Here is a 5,065-nt window from a genome sequence, read left to right as displayed (position 1 = left end):
TGTTAAATGCCGCCAACCCCCCAAAATGAAAAAAATAGACAGTCCTAACAAGGAATGTAAGACTAACACATTTGTGTTGTGTTAACGCTCCTGCCATTATTTCTGAAAGGAGCTGTCTCAAAGACAAAGACCCATTCAAAATAGAGATGCCACACATGAGTAGAGGCTATGATGAAGTCCCAGTAACTCTGCTGACTAGGTGATGAGTTAATACATCCATCAGAGGAAAGGTCTGTATAGATAACACAAGAATAGGAACACACTGTGTACTGGAGTGAGTAGTCAAGCATGACTGGTTCTGTCATCAGTCTGCTTCATCCTGTCTCTCTCTCTCTCTCTCTCTCTCTACTTCCCATCTCTCTCCCCTTCTTTCTCTCCTATCGCTCTCCATCCCTCCACCCCTCCCCCTCCCATCTCTCTCCCTCTCTCTCTCCCCCTTGCTCTCCCTCTCTCTCCCTCTCTCTCTCTATTTCTCACTCTGCATCTCCCTCCCTCCCTCCCTCTGGCAGGCTAGGTCTGTAAGCTGCTGATACAGGAAGTTCAAGAGGACGTTTATACGAGCCACTGAGCTGACACCCAGTATTTTCCGCTCAACAACGTTTTAAACCATGTCTCAAATTAGCAGAGAGCTGATCCAGGGTGAGTCTGTGCGTATGTGTGTGTGTGTATCTACATTTCTCTCTTTTTCTTTCTGTGTGTATGTGTGTGAGTGTTACTGTATTTGTGTGTCACTGTATGTGTGTGTGTGTGTGTGCATGTGTGTGTCAGTGTATGTGTGTTTCAGAGACCCGGTAGCTCTTACAAGGCCCCTGGTAATGAGAAGCAGGCCGACCTGGTTACTCTAACAAGTTCTGAGATATTGTATAATGGTCTAGCCTTGAATGCTGATTGGCTCACAGCCGTGGTATATCAGACTGTATACCATGGGTATGACAAATCATTTAATTCTACTGCTAATTACGTTGGTAACCAGTTTATAATAGCAATAAGGCACCTTGGGTGGTTGTGGTATATGGCCAATATACCACGGCTAAGGGCTGTATGCAGGCACTCTGCTTTGCGTTGTGCGAAGAACAGTCCTTAGCCGTGGTATATTGGCCATATACCACACACCCTCATGCCTTATTGCTTAATTATACACTTGCTTTGGAAGGTTCTAGTCTATTTAATGACATTCTATTAATTTGATGTTTTGTGCCAATGTTCTATTTCAGCAGATAACTTTCCCTCCACTGAAACCCACAAGAAACAAAGCTATGGTGCAGAGTAGGAGTGCTGATCTAGGATCAGGTCCCCTTGTCCATGATCTAAAAGGCAAAACTGACACCAGATCAGCACTCCTACTGCGAGAAATGTGTCTGCACAATAGCACTGGCATATCGGTCAGTACATAAACTGACTGAATGAACTGTAAATGAAAATCAACAAAGCCACTATAGTTGATATACAGTGTAGTATCCTTCCCCATACACACTGGTCTACCATGCTGGATTTGTCACCATTGAATAAAATGTGTGGGTAAGCTGGTTTATCCCTGCAGATACACCCATTGAGATAATAACAATTAGTCTTCTCTGGGGAGGGAAGGAGCGAGGGAGGGGGAAAGAGAGAGAGAAACAGTGGAGAGAGAGAGAGGGAAATACAGACAGACAGAGAAACAAACCAATATACACTGCTCAAAAAAATAAAGGGAACACTTAAACAACACAATGTAACTCCAAGTCAATCACACTTCTGTGAAATCAAACTGTCCACTTAGGAAGCAACACTGATTGACAATAAATTTCACATGCTGTTGTGCAAATGGAATAGACAACAAGTGGAAATTATAGGCAATTAGCAAGACACCCCCAATAAAGGAGTGGTTCTGCAGGTGGTGACCACAGACCACTTCTCAGTTCTTATGCTTCCTGGCTGATGTTTTGGTCACTTTTGAATGCTGGCGGTGCTTTTACTCTAGTGGTAGCATGAGACGGAGTCTACAACCCACACAAGTGGCTCAGGTAGTGCAGCTCATCCAGGATGGCACATCAATGCGAGCTGTGGCAAGAAGGTTTGCTGTGTCTGTCAGCGTAGTGTCCAGAGCATGGAGGCGCTACCAGGAGACAGGCCAGTACATCAGGAGACGTGGAGGAGGCCGTAGAAGGGCAACAACCCAGCAGCAGGACCGCTACCTCCGCCTTTGTGCAAGGAGGAGCAGGAGGAGCACTGCCAGACTACTGCAAAATGACCTCCAGCAGGCCACAAATGTGCATGTGTCTCCTCAAACGGTCAGAAACAGACTCCATGAGGGTGGTATGAGGGCCCGACGTCCACAGGTGGGGGTTGTGCTTACAGCCCAACACCGTGCAGGACGTTTGGCATTTGCCAGAGAACACCAAGATTGTCAAATTCGCCACTGGCGCCCTGTGCTCTTCACAGATGAAGCAGGTTCACACTGAGCACATGTGACAGCCGTGACAGAGTCTGGAGACGCCGTGGAGAACGTTCTGCTGCCTGCAACATCCTCCAGCATGACCGGTTTGGTGGTGGGTCAGTCATGGTGTGGGGTGGCATTTCTTTGGGGGGCCGCACAGCCCTTCATGTGCTCGCCAGAGGTAGCCTGACTGCCATTAGGTACCGAGATGAGATCCTCAGACCCCTTGTGAGACCATATGCTGGTGCGGTTGGCCCTGGGTTCCTCCTAATGCAAACAATGCTAGACTTCATGTGGCTGGAGTGTGTCAGCAGTTCCTGCAAGAGGAAGGCATTGATGCTATGGACTGGCCTGCCCGTTCCCCAGACCTGAATCCAATTGAGCACATCTGGGACATCATGTCTCGCTCCATCCACCAACGCCACGTTGCACCACAGCCTGTCCAGAAGTTGGCGGATGATTTAGTCCAGGTCTGGGAGGAGATCCCTCAGGAGACCATCCGCCACCTCATCAGGAGCATGCCCAGGCGTTGTAGGGAGGTCATACAGGCACGTCGAGGCCACACACACCACTGAGCCTCATTTTGACTTGTTTTAAGGACATTACATCAAAGTTGGATCAGCCTGTAGTGTGGTTTTCCACTTTAATTTTGAGTGTGACTCCAAATCCAGACCTCCATGGGTTGATAATTTGGATTTCCATTGATTATTTTTGTGTGATTTTGTTGTCAGCACATTCAACTATGTAAAGAAAAAAGTATTTAATAAGATTATTTCATACATTCAGATCTAGGATGTGTTATTTTAGTGTTCCCTTTATTTTTTTGAGCAGTATATATATATATAGAGAGAGAGGGAGAGAGTGAAAGAGAGAGAAAGAGATAGAGAGACAAAGAGAGAGCGAGACAGAGATACAGAGAGAGAGACAGAGATACAGAGAGCGAGAAAGAGAGAAAGAGAGAGAGAGAAAGAGAGAGACAGAGAGAGAGAGAGAGAAAGAGAGAGAGAGATACAGAGAGAGAGAGAGAGAGAGAGAGAGAGAGAGAGAGAGAGAGACAGAGAAAGAGAGAGAGAGAAAGAGAGAGAGAGAGAAAGAGAGAGAGACAGAGAAAGAGAGAGAGAGAAAGAGAGAGAGAGAGACAGAGAAAGAGAGAGAGAGAAAGCGAGAGAGAGAGAAAGAGAGAGAGAGAGAGAGAGAGTCGGGTCAGGGTGGGGCAGGTGGATCCAGGATGATGTCATAGGTCTCCCTGTATTGTGTGTTTGGAGGGATTAGTGTGCCGGGGCAGCTGGGGGATTCAGGACACATCAGCAGCTTTCAACCAACATGGCGTGCGGGGGCCATGTCCCCAGAGACCCGTCATTACAGAAGAGAGAGAAGGGTGGGAGGGGTGGAGGGGGAAGGAGAGGCGAGGATGGAGGGATGATGACTATTATTCAAATAGGAGAGAAGAAGAGGCACAGTACAGGACTGTGACAGAGGTAGATACAGAGTGGGGTAGAGAGGGTAGAATAACACTATACCAGGGTAGAGTATTAGCCATTCGCTATGGAACAGGGCACTTTTCAATTGTTGAATAGAAATTTCAGTTATTCTCAGTTAAACTGAATTGGTACCAACCCTGCTGTTCTGCAATTCTACTCTATTGTTAACACCCATTAATGCAGGACTTGAATGAACTGGAATTCTAATTGAGTCTACATCTTCTGTTCACCTTGTACCTGACTGCTGTTCCTCTTTTCAGACAGACACAGAGAGAATGCCCCCTCTACCCTCCGGCTGTATCGTTCAGCGGGCTGAAACCCCCGCAGAGGGGGGGCCGGACGGGGAAAAGAACAACAATGTGTCTGTCCCAGTGATGACATGGGTGCCTGGACTGCATGTGACACATGACACGCTCTCATTGAGCAACGGAAACATGACGTAAGGGTCACTGCCAGACAACGAAAAGAGAGAGAGAGAGAGAGAGAGAGAGAGAGAGAGAGAGAGAGAGAGAGAGAGAGAGAGAGAGAGAGATTCCTCTTACCATCAAGGGACAACCTGGTTTGAACTTAATCTGTGAGGCCTATTCAATCAGGACTGGTGGGATTGAATGGACTGATTGAATAGCTAGAAACCTCATTCTGGGTTTCTGGCTATTTCAAAATGTGTTAATTTAGACATATCCTCCCAACCTCTTTACGATTTAGTATTAAATAAAGCCGTCTTTATTCAACCCATATTCAAGCATTTTATCACGGCTCTGTCCGTTATAAACTCTGTCAGTGGTAACCTCCACTCTTGTGTGTGTGTGTCTTCAGCTGTGTGTGTGTGTGTTCAGCTGTGTGTGTGTGTGTTCAGCTGTGTGTGTGTGTTTAGATGTGTGTGTGTGTGTGTTCAGTTGAGATAATGATGGATGTGGCAACTCTAGACAGCAGGCTGAGCTGAGGCCACGCCCCAGGGGCCAACCCAATGCATGATGGGACTGATGGCTCGCGGCATGTTTGAGTCAATCCAGGCCACTGATGTCAAAAGCACAGAGTTGCCGTGCCAATCAACACAACACTAATAACACTCTCAACTCAGATGGGAATTGTGGGGAAAGCTCAAGATACTGACGGTAAAAGTGGTCAGAGTGCCCAGACTGACTTTGAAGTGGGTTGTTTCAGGCTA

The 5,065-nt window shown here is 47.0% G+C and overlaps 1 long non-coding RNA gene across 1 annotated transcript; it reads left to right on the top strand.

Moving 5' to 3' along the window:
- The first annotated feature begins 514 nt into the window (after positions 1-514).
- LOC123728257 (uncharacterized) lies at positions 515-4,690 on the top strand. The gene is made up of 2 exons (XR_006760176.1): positions 515-639; positions 4,158-4,690. It is a non-coding gene; the product is annotated as an uncharacterized lncRNA (long non-coding RNA).
- Positions 4,691-5,065: the final 375 nt, after the last annotated feature.

The sequence above is a fragment of the Salmo salar genome, chromosome ssa17 (genome assembly GCF_905237065.1).
Source record: "Salmo salar chromosome ssa17, Ssal_v3.1, whole genome shotgun sequence".
NCBI lineage: Eukaryota > Metazoa > Chordata > Actinopteri > Salmoniformes > Salmonidae > Salmo > Salmo salar.
The sequence above is the reverse complement of the archived record's forward strand: the minus strand, read 5'-3'. Positions and strand labels throughout refer to the sequence as shown.